The 12,417-nt window shown below is 40.8% G+C and overlaps 1 pseudogene; it reads left to right on the top strand.

Annotated features, from left to right (window-relative positions):
- Positions 1-1,985: 1,985 nt before the first annotated feature.
- On the top strand, positions 1,986-11,583 carry LOC136480102 (phytochrome a-like; annotated as a pseudogene).
- Positions 11,584-12,417: the final 834 nt, after the last annotated feature.

The raw sequence follows: 12,417 nt of genomic DNA, 5'->3' as shown, positions 1-12,417 counted from the left end.
TCGAAATTGGGTAGCAGTGCTAACCTCAAGAAAATTTTAATAGTTATCCTTATAATGATCGACTTTTTATGCTTAAGTAATATTAAAGGACGAGGACTATAACCACTCATGGTCTCCCAAACTTCTTAAGATGATTGAATTTTTCTATGAACGATATATGTGCAGGTATGATAATACTATCAATATAGACATGTCAAACATTTTAATTAAAATATATAAATATATCTGAAGTAACAACCTATATAAGTTATATTTCATAGTTACTAATATAGTTTTAAACAAGTTATAAGTATCATTAATATATCAGTTGTTAAGGAAATATTTTTATATGATGAAACATAACATGTATGTATGTTTACTTTAATCAAATATTAATATATTAATACTTATAGAGGTGGGTAACGTAGAAACATATATATGCTATATAGTTGTTTAAATATTTTTTGTAATATAAGTGTTTATGATTTAGATATAGTTTCAACAAGATACTTAATTTTTCTAATAGTTATAAGAAAATTGGTATACATAAATTTTTGACCGAAGTCAGCAGGGGAAATAGCAACCTATTTTTAATTTTTTTTATTTTAGACCTTTTTAATTCGCTCTTATTGGGAGTCGAACCCGAGCCTACTGAAGGCTATTGAGGTGCTCTAACCACTAGGCTAGAGGCCCTTTTGCTGGTATACATAAATTATCTATCATATTAGGAGGATGTGGGTAATTAGATGCAAATTTAGGTGTATTTTAGATCATGTTTCTTGATGGCATGGGTGGATAGTTTAAATATAGAGTCGTAGGTTACTTTATGCTGTTTTGTGCAATAGGAGAGGTGGGTATTTGTTTAGAAAATATAATACATCCACAACTACTACTATCAATTGTGATCAAATATTTTAGTTAAAATATATAAATATATCTGAAACAACCTATATAAATTATATGTCATGGTTACTAATATGGTTTTAAACAATTTATTAACAAATGAGTTATTAAGGAAATATTTTATGTGATGTAACATACATATATATTTATCACTCATACATGCTGGCACGATGCATATATTTTGCTTTAATCAAATCTTAATATGTTAATACTTATAGAATTGGGTAACATAGGAACATATATATGCTCTAGGTTATTTAAACAATTCATGACGATTAACACGGAGGCTCTATTGGGGACCTCTGGTTAGAATTTCTTGTATTTACCTCTTTTCTACCATGATATATTTTGTTGAAACCTAAGATATATAAACTTTTGTTGCATCCCTTTCTTGTAACTTAGATGTGTATTTAGTTGTTAAGTAGAAACTCAAATGATTTTTATTTGTTATTCAAAATTTATTTGTTTTATTAAAAAGAGTTCAGGTCCTAGTAGTTTTGTTTTTCACATGTTAATTTAAAACTCAATTTGTACCCGAGCATTGAACGCTTTGAATTTGTTGTATCATGGTATTATATGTTTGTAGTATTATTTTATATATCATAGAGGGCTTAAAATTAAATTACTAATATTGATATGACATAATATTTCATTCAAAACTTATAAACTAATTTAAAATAACAACTTAAGACATTGATTATAATGGTGTATAAATTGAAGTGAATTGTCAGTGTGATTGATTTATGGTTTGTTAAGTGAATATTTTTCCATCCTTCATAAGCTATTAAAATAAATATTTATACAAATAAATACATGTTTACTCAGTATACATGGTGAAACATAGCATATGGTTATTTAATTTCATGGTTGTGGAAGTTTTTAATTATTGTGAGAATGTCTAGGACTTATCTTATGCCTCTGTTGGGGCCTGTAATTAATAATAGTAGGATATTATTTTAATGGAAGATTCATTCAGCACATTAAGTAAATCTAATGTACCTACAAACCACATGCATTTTGCTACAACTTACCATTTTACTGATAATTATTCCACTAATCATGTAACTGTACAGAAGGAGCGTCATCCAAAAGATACGACTATAATGTCTTACTCAAAGCCTAGTCAGAGGTCCAGTCATAGTTCTCCTAGCAAGACCCAAGAGAGGTCACATGCAAGGATGTTATCACAAACAACCTTTGATTCTAAACTTGCAGAATATGAAGAATCCGGTAATTCCTATGACAACTTTAAGTTGATTAAAGCACAACGGACCACACAAAGCCAACCTGAACAGCTTGGGCATCCGGAGAAGGTCATATCATACTTGCAGCAAATTCAGAGAGCCAAACTAATCCAACCATTTGGTTGCTTGTTGGTCCTTGATGAGAAGAGCTTCAATATAATTGCATTCAGTGAGAATGCACCTGAAATGTTGATGGCAATCAATTCTGTAGTACCAACTGTTGATGACGATGCTCCAAAGATACAGATTGGCACCAATGTTGAGTCCATTTTCTCTGGTCCTAGTGTCGCTGCACTTCATAAGGCACTCAAATTGGATGACGTTTCTTTGCTCAATCTTATCATAGTTCAATGCATGACCTCAAGCAAGCAAATGTATGCCATTGTTCATAGGTCTATCGATTGTCTGGTGTGGTAGACTTTGAGCCTGTGAAGCATACTAAATTCGCTTTCATTGCCACTAGGACTTCACAGTCTTAATTACAAGCGTGCTGCCAAAGCAGTCTCCAAGATGCAGTCACTACACTACCAGGAGGAAGCACGCAGATCATATGCAATATTGTGGTTAAGGAAGTTTTTGACCTTACCGGTTATGATAGGGTCATGGCTTACATGTTCCATGAAGATGACCATGGTGAGGTCATTGCGGAGGTCACAAAACCTGGTCTTGAGCCTTATCTTGGTCTTCACTATCCGGCCACTGATATCCCTGAAGCTGCTAGGTTTCTTTCCAAAAAAGAACAAAGTACGAATAGTTTATGATTGTCGAGCAAATTCTGTGAAGACAATAGAAGCTAAAGGACTCCCCTTTGATATAAGTCTGGCCGGCTCAACTCTTAGAACTCCACATAGTTGTCACCTTGAGTATATGGAGAACATGAACTCAATTGCATCACTTGTCCTGGCTGTAGTAATAAATGGAAATAGAGAGGGTGATGATGTCAAGCCTGAAGAACCTCCAAAAGAACTCAAGAGTAGGAGACTATGGGGTCTCCTTCTTTGCCACAATGGGAGCCCTGCTAGATATATCCCCTTTCTAGTATGGAACGCGTGTTAGTTCCTGGTAGAAGTATTCGTTGTCCATGTGAACAACGAATTTCTGTTGGAGAAGCAGATACGAGAGAAAAGCATACTTGATGTACAGACAAAGCTCTCTGATATGTTGTTCCATGAAGCATCTCCGCTGAGCATCATATCTGGGAGTCCAAATATCATGGACCTTGTTAAATGTGATGGTGCTGCTCTTTTGCATGGTGACAGAGTATGGCGGCTATGCATAACTCCAACGGAGCCTCAGATACGTGATATAGCCTCGTGGCTATCAGAGGTTCATATGGATTCCACCGGTTTGAGTACTGATAGCCTTGTTGATGCTGGATATCCAGGAGCAGCTTCCCTTGGTGACAAGATTTGTAGAATGGCAATGGCTAAGATTGGCCCAAATGATATTGTTTTCTGGTTTAGGTCACATACAGCTGCTGATATCAAATGGGGTGGTGCAAAGCATGATCCATCTGACCAGGATGATAGCAGAAGAATGCACCCTAGGTTGACGTTCATGGCATTCCTCGAGGTTGTTAAGATGAAAATGTTAGTTGATCTCCACCAATAGGTTGGTGGGCCCCTGTCGCACAGCACTATAAAAAGAGGTGTGGGTATCAGGGCTCTAATGACGAGGTTGACCTAAGCCGCCATAACCACCTACAGAGAAACACTAATCTGATCTAAAGAAGGGTGCTGCCAGCGATGGGAAGCCCCACCGACTCCGTCGTCGCCTCTGCAGTGCCACCACCGGAACGCTGTACCTCGCATCGCCGTAGGGACTGCGACTGCACTTCATCTCCGGTCGCTGCGGACGCACTAGCTACCAAGGTACACCAACAAATGTTCTTTACCCCCAATATACGTTACAAAGGTACACTGTTTTTCAACAATGGTATCAAAGCCAGGTTAACAGCGTGTAGATCTAGTATGGGGTAGAGCATTGAAAAGAAATCAAAAAAAGAACAAGGGTTCGATCCGTTTCGGATTGAAACCCTAACCCTAACCGGGTAAAAGAAAATAGAAAAGAGAACAAGACGGTGGCAGACGTCACTGACTGCCGGTCACCACCGCCACCGCGTGGGAAAAGGTGCCGCACCGCCGTCCACGCTGGCGCGCGGCAAGAAAAGAACAGACCTCGTTCGAATATGAGAAGAGAAGAATAAGGGTGGATTCCGGCAGGGGCTAGAAACGATTAGAAAAGGAAATAATGAATTAGATTATTTTGGATCTTAGCAGACAGAAGGGGTTCCCTAACTCTAACCCTAATTGGGTGAAGGAAAGAACAAAAGAAGATGCATTCAGCCTAGAAGAGAATCAAAGCCCCTAAACCTGTGAAGACCCTCTAAGGAAGAAGAACAGTGGGTCGGATTCTGAACCCTAACCCTAGATCTAAACCCTAAACCCCAACACCGGTTCGGATAAGAGAAGTAGAATCCAAATTCAAAAGAAGAAGGCGATGGGGAAGAAGAGGAAAGGGACCTACCTCGCCGTGCGTCGGGCTGACCCTTCGCCGGAGTGGGAGAAGAAGGTCGAGCCGGGGAGCTGTTTCGCCCGGGCTCGGCCAAGGGGCGTTGTGGCTAGGCCGCTCGACGGCGGCGCGCTCACCCGCTGGGGAGCGTGCACGCCGGCGAGGGGGCCGGTGACGGTGCCATGGCTCTGTCGTCATCGCTCGCTCTTGCTCGGCGTCGACTCGGCGTGAGAGAGCGAAGAGAGAGAGAGGCAGAGAATGAGAATGAGTTAGGGTTTGGAGGGCACGGGCCGGCCAGGGGTTTTGATCTCCCGAAGATGATGCCTGGTCATTGGATTTGGATGGACGACTAAGAGCGCGTCGGACCAGAATCAACCCAGGCGGGGAGGAACTTTCCCGGCCCAGGCCCAGGTTGTGGCCTTGGCGCGGGGGAGGCGCCATGAGCGGACGCGCGCACGAATTGGCCTGGGCTGCGCTGGCGCGTTGCTAGGCCGCGCTGCGCAAATGGGCCGCGCGCACTGCTGCGTGCTGCTGCTGCGTCGCTAGACCGGGCACTATGCTGGCTTGCTGGGCCGTTTTACTGTTGCAGCAAGCCAGGCCAGAATGAATAACATGAAAAGATTTGAAGTTTATTTAATTTTCAGAAGCAAATTTCAATGAATTGTCTAGTTTAATATCTCTGTTAAAATTGGAACCAACAGGATAATTTTTTAGAGAATATTTGAGAAAAGATTAATGCTTCTGAAACATAGATAATAAATTTTTCATGTTTTCGCTGCTAAAAAAATTGTTTATTCTCCAATTATTTTGAACCAATGTGATATTTAATTGGAGAAAAAGAGATTTTGACATGATTATGATGTTATTATTTTCTGACCAACGTTGTTAATAACAATATCGTAATTTTAGTGATTTTATGCATTAATTCTATTTCTGCCTAACGGTGATGTAGAATTAGTGATTTTGACATGATTATGATGTTGTTATTTTCTGACCAACGTTGTTAATAACAATATCGTAATTTTAATGATTTTATGCATTAATTCTATTTCTGTCCAATGATGATGTAGAATTAGTGTAAAAGAATAGTTGTATGTTTTAATTTTGACCAATGTTGGAATCAAGACATGCAATTGTTGGAGATCCCCACTCTCAAAGATGACAACTACATGGAGTGGAAGAAAAAGATTGAACTTTCATGTTGGCTGAGATGGACTGGGTAGTCACCTCACCGTGTCCCACTGAGCTTGTGGCACTGGTGAGGGAGACAAACGAGGCTGATGCCGCTTGGGCAACTAAAGAGAGAGATTTTGAATCCTAAAAGATGTCCTATGACCTTGAGCATAGGAAGTGGGTCACTGTCAACAAAAAATGTTTGGCTGTGATAAAGAACATAATTGAGTCTGCAATTGTGGGCTCAATCCCAGAGTGTGACACGGTCACCGAGTACCCCAATAGAATAAAGAGTTAGTTCACTAGCTTTTCAAAGATATATGCTACCCAGCTGATAAAGCAGCTGGTGACATAGAGTTACTCTAGAAATGATGGCATAAGATAGCTCATGATGCGTCGTCGAAATTATGGCACTGTCGTTTATGCCATCTTTTGAGAGGAGAATAGAAAAACTAGTTAAGAATAATATTCTTCCTCCATTAAAGCTCTCAGATTTAGAACAATGCAAAGAATGCATAAAAGGAAAGTATGTAAAGAAAATTAAGAAAGATGCCAAGCGAAGCGTAGGAATTTTACAGATTATTCACACAGACATCTGTGGTTAATTTTCTGTAAAGAGTGTGGATGGTTATGATTCATTCATAACATTCACAGATGATTACTCCCATTATGGTTATATTTATCCAATCAAAGAAAGAACAGAAGCATTGGATAAATTTAAGATATTTAAGGTAGAAGTTGGAAACCAACACAATTTAAAGATTAAGATAGTCAGGTCCGACCGTGGGGGGGAGTACTACGGTCGGCATACTCCATATGGCCAAATTCCTAGACCTTTTGCAAGATTCTTACAGGAGAATGGCATAGTAGCCCAGTATTCTATACCGGGCGAACCTCAGCAAAATGGAGTAGCTGAAAGATGGAATCATACCCTGATGGACATGGTGCGCAGTATGATAAGTTACTCCACCTTACCGTTGAGCCTGTGGATGAAGGCGTTAAAAACCATCATTCATATTCTCAATAGAGTAACAAGTAAGTCGGTGCCTAAACAACGTATGAGTTATGGACAGGAAGAGTACCCTCACTAAACCACTTACGTGTGTAGGGGAGTCCTACTGAGGCTAAAGTATTTAACCTAAATATTAGAAAACTAGATCCCAAAATAGTAAGTTGCCATTTCATTGGCTACCCAGAAAAGTCAAAAGGTTTTCATTTCCACTATCCAGACAGACATACAAAGTTTATGGAAACGAGACACGCTGTCTTCCTAGAGGATGAAATGATGAGGGGGAGCATGGTAGCTCAAGAAATGGACCTTGAAGAGAAGCGGGTGTATGTGCCCACTCCTATGATTTATGAGCCATTTTTCTCACTACCTGTTGTCACTGCACCGACAGTGCAAGATACTGTGGTGCCAGCACGTGTTGTTATTCCGCTTGTGGCAACAATGAATGATGATGAGGAACCTGTTCTTTAGGATCCTGTAGAACCTATTGCCACACATGAAGGAGAGCAACAACAGCCTCAAACAGAAGATGTACCAAATGTGGAGGCCCCTAGAAGGTCTCAAAGAGTTAGAAAATCAGATATTCTTGCTGACTATGAAGTATACAATGCTAAGGAATTTCAAATGGAGGATGATCCCACCTCATTTGAAGAAGCCATGAGAAATGATCATTCATCAAAGTGGATTGTGGCTATGGAAGATGAAATGAAATCTATGAATACCAATAAAGTTTGGGACTTGGAAATAATTTCTAAAGGAGCTAAAACAGTAGGCTGTAAATGGGTCTACAAAACAAAACTTGACTCTCAAGGGAATATAGAGAGATATAAAGCGCGACTTGTGGCAAAAGGCTTTACGCAAAGAGAAGGGATTGATTACAATGAGATCTTTTCTTCAGTCTCATGTAAGGATTCCTTCATAATCATAATGGCATAAGTGGCACATTACGATTTAGAATTATATCAGATGGATGTAAAGACGATATTTCTCAACGGGGACTTGGAGAAAAATGTTTACATGGCACAACCGAACGGTTTCGTCCTGAAAGAAAAAGAACAAATGGGATGCCACCTAAAGAAATTCATTTATGGATTAAAATAAGCTTCAAGACAGTGGTACTTGAAGTTTGATCAGACAATAAGGAATTTTGGGTTTAAAGAGAATATAGAGGACAATTGTATTTATGCAAAGTTTAAGAATGGGAAGTTTATCTTCCTTGTCCTGTATATGGATGATATCTTACTTGCTAGTAGTGATGTCAATCTACTACTGTAGACAAAAAAGTTTTTGTCCTCAAAATTTGATATGAAAGATCTTGGTGAAGCTTCGTTTGTTCTAGGGATCGAGATTCACCGAGATAGAAGTAAAGAAGTATTAGGACTGTCACAAAAGGCATACATAGAAAGGATCTTAAAGAAATTCAGTATGCACAAATGTAGTCTCTCACCTGCTCTTATAGTCAAGGGTGACAGATATGGGGATTTTCAATGCCCTAGGAACTAATATGAGATCGATCAAATGAAAGAGGTTCCATATGCTTTAGTTGTTGGAAGCTTGCAATATGCTTAAGTATGTACGCGCCCTGACTTGGCATTTGTTATCGGGTTACTTGGCAAATTCTAGAGCAATCCTAGAACAGAATACTAAAAATTAGTAAAGAAAGTCTTGCATTATTTGCAAGGAACGAAAAGCCTCATGATGACGTATAGAAGATCTGATTCACTCCATATAGTGGAATATTCAGATTCTGATTATGCGGGAGATGATATAAAATCCACGTCTGGATATGTATTCACTCTCGCAGGGGGAGCTATTTCATGGAAAAGCTCAAAGCAAACCGTCACTACATCGTCCACAATGTATGCTGAGTTTGCAGCGTGTTATGAGGCAACAGGGCAGGTGAACTGGCTAAAGAAGTTCATACCCGGTTTGAAGGTGGTTAACGATATCTATAGACCACTCAAGTTATAGTGCGATAATAATCCGGCAGTACAGTATGCTCATAACAATAAGTCAAATGGTGCTGTCAAACACATTGACATAAAGTATTATGTTGTGAAAGATAAAGTTCGAGATCATGTCATAAGTCTTGAGCATATAAGTGCCGAAAAGATGCTCGTGGATCCGCTTACAAAAGGTTTACCACCCAACGTGTTCATAGAACATGTAGCTAGCATGAGTTTAAGGGAAAGCCTATAATTCCTGGACAAAAGAAGGCCCAAAGTTAAGTATCTATTTAAGAACATAGTGCTGTGTTGTAGCTGTTAAATCTATCGGCAATTGACCGTGACGATGAAACATGCTCTATGCGCTAATCTGTAATGGAATGAACAAAAGTAAATGATATGAAATTGAAAAATGGTAGTGAGATCAAGGGGGGGAATGTTAGTTGATCTCCACCAATAGGCTCAACGGCCTATTGGGCCCTTGGATCTGCGCCCTGATCGGGGGCGCCCAACCCTAATATGGTTGGTGGGCCCCTGTCGCACAGCACTATAAAGAGAGGTGTGGGGACCAGGGCTCTAATGACGAGGTTGACCTGAGCCGCCGTAATCACCTGTAGAGAAACACTAATCCGATCTAAAGAAGGGTGCTGCCAGCGACGGGAAGCCCCACCGACTCTGCCGTCGCCTCTGCAGTGCCACCACCGGGATGTTGTACCTCGCGTCGCCGTAGGGACTGCGGCTGCACTTCATCTCCAGTCGCTGCGGGCGCACTAGCTACCAAAGTACACCAACAGATGTTCTTTACCCCCTGATCTACGTTACAGAGGTACACTATTTTTCAATAGAAAAGTATGTCGTGGAATGACTATGAGATGGATGCCATCTGCTCATTGCAGCTCATATTTTGAGATAGGATGAATGGTGACCCAAAACCAACCGGGGCAGCTGGTTTAGATAACCAGCAGATTGATGACATCAAACTTGATTGTCTTGACAAATTGCACATGGTTACAAGTGAATGGTTCATATGGTGGAAGCAACAAGTCCTCTAATCTTGGCTCTAGATGTTAACGGATTACTCAATGAAAGGAACCAGAACAATGCTATCAGGTCAGCCAAGGATTCTTGTTTGCTTTAGCCAGGAGGCTGGAACTTTGTTCCATTATCTAAAAAAAGATGGGCTTGCTGAATTGCAGACAGTGACAAAAGAAATGTCTCGTCTGATGGAAACAACAACTGCTCCAATATTTGCAGTCGATGCAAATGGATTGGTCAGTGGATGGAACCTTAAGTTAGTGGAGCTGTCAGGATTGATAGTGGAGGAGACTGTAGGAAGGCACATGCTTACCCTGGTAGAGCAATCATCTTTACCAGTTGTACAGAAAATGCTATACTTGGCTCTGGATGGTATGTATATTATTTTTTTTCTAGCCATTTCAGTATTTTACTATTCGGCTGTTTTTAGTTTTATGCTTATTCAGCTGTTTTAACTGCTACATTTGATCTTCAATTCTTTATTATGCATGCCTTAATTATTTGATCCCATTGAAAAAAAATATACTTGATAATTAGTGGTTTTGACCATTTCCTTTATATAACATTTCACTGATATAACAGGCAAAGAAGAGAAGGAGGTTCGACTTGAAATGAAAACTCACAGTTCGAGGGCAGATGATGGGCCAGTTATCTTGGTTGCAAATGCTTGTTCCATCAATGATAGTTATGGCCATGTAATTGGGGTGTGCTTTGTGGCCCAAGATATGACTGTTCATAAGCTGGCCATGGACAAATTTACTCGGGTTGATGGAGACAACAAGGCAATAATTCACAACCCAAACCCACTCATTCCTCCTATATTTAGTGCTGACCAGTTTGGGTGGTGCTCCGAGTGGAATGCCGCCATGACTAAGCTTACTGGGTTCCGTAGAGATGAGGTGCTCAATAAGATGCTTGTTGGTTAAGTCTTTGACAGTAGCAATGGCTCTTGTCTTTTTGAAGAATCATGAATCATTTGTACGCCTTCGCGTCATTATCAGCAGTGCGCTGGCTGGCAAACAAACATGGCAAGGCTACATTTGGCTTCTACAACCGAAATGGAAAGGACATTGAATGTATTCTGTCGGCTTATGGAAAATAAAACACAAATGCCGTCATTGATGGAGTATTCTGCTACATACAAGTTCACAGCCAGGAGCTGCAGCATGCACTACATGTGAAGCAAGCCTCGGAGCAGACGACCTTAAGAAAGATGAAGCCTTTCTCCTACACGAGATATGCTATCAACAATCCTCTCTCAGGTTTGCTTTACTCGAGAGAAGCACTGAAGAGCACGGGTTTGAATGAAGAGCAGATGAGACACCCCAATGTTGCAAACCATTGTCACCACCAGCTCGACAAGATACTTGCCGACATTGATCTTGATAACATAACTGACGAGTATGTATATATACTTCTTTCCAACTCTTCTTATTTTTCTATTTCTATTATATAGGTTATTGTATTTATTTGTAGCCTCATTTGTTGTTTCTTGATCAGCCCTCAGACGTAGTAAACTGATGGTACTGTACTACTCACTCTTGTATTTATTTTCGACAGGTTGTTTTGCTTCGAGCTGGAGATGGTTGAATTTGTGTTGCAAGATGTGGTACAGGGTGCTATAAGTCAAGTAGTGACAGCTTGTAGGGACAAAGACATTGGAGTCCTTTTAAACCAGTCAGAGGCATTTACGAAGGAAAAAGTTTATGGTGATAGAATTCGACTCCAACAGATTCTCTCCGACATTCTATTTGTTTCAGTGAAGTTCTCTTTGGTGCCCTAAGCTGCCAAACGCCTATCTCGGCCTCTTCTAAGGTTACAAACGAGATGGTCGGCATGCATCTGACAATATATAAGTTGGAAGGTTGGATGTGTCGTATATAGATTGGATCCAGAAAACTTGGACTAGTGAAAAGTTTTCGTCCTACTCGGTCCGGCCGCCCCTCGCATCCACGTCCCGCATCTCTCCCGCGCGCTCCTGCGGTTTGCCCCTACTTGTGCCACCGCAGCCGCTCAGCCGCCCTCACATCTCAAACACCATCCCCAACCCTATCCAGGACACGGACCCTGCTCCATCCACCGCGATTACGCTGTCCGTGCTCAGCTGCCGACTCGTGGCGTCCTCCGTGCCTTCACCACGATGCCTCCATCGTCGTCCACAGAGAAGAGGTGGGCGGGTCCCCGGCGACGTGTTCGCTGGCTTCGCACGGAGCAGCGTGATGCCAACGCCGTTGCCTTTGCGACATATGAAGTGTAGCATGTTTTGTTGTTTCATTCAGGGTCCAATATATAATATGCCTGCATGTGTGAATGCAATGTTTTTGAAAATTGCGTGTCTAGATTCATGGACTGAATATTGTTGAGAACCATTATATGTTTTATGTTTTCTTTACGTTTAGGATTTGGATAAGTTCAGCTCGATTCATATGCTGTTTGTTCCTTTGAATGAATTGATTTTTTAACGCCCTCAAATTTCTCCTTGTCACTAGGCTAACTATGTATGAAACCGGCACTAGTGTGAACAAAACATAGTGGGGATATGCGAACTCAATGTAGCTCAGCTGGTTGGGTTCCTTGTGGTGGAACCTACCACCCGGATTCAAGACCCCGACTTAAT

The sequence above is a fragment of the Miscanthus floridulus genome, chromosome 9 (genome assembly GCF_019320115.1).
Source record: "Miscanthus floridulus cultivar M001 chromosome 9, ASM1932011v1, whole genome shotgun sequence".
NCBI classification, from domain to species: Eukaryota; Viridiplantae; Streptophyta; class Magnoliopsida; order Poales; family Poaceae; genus Miscanthus; species Miscanthus floridulus.
The sequence above is the reverse complement of the archived record's forward strand: the minus strand, read 5'-3'. Positions and strand labels throughout refer to the sequence as shown.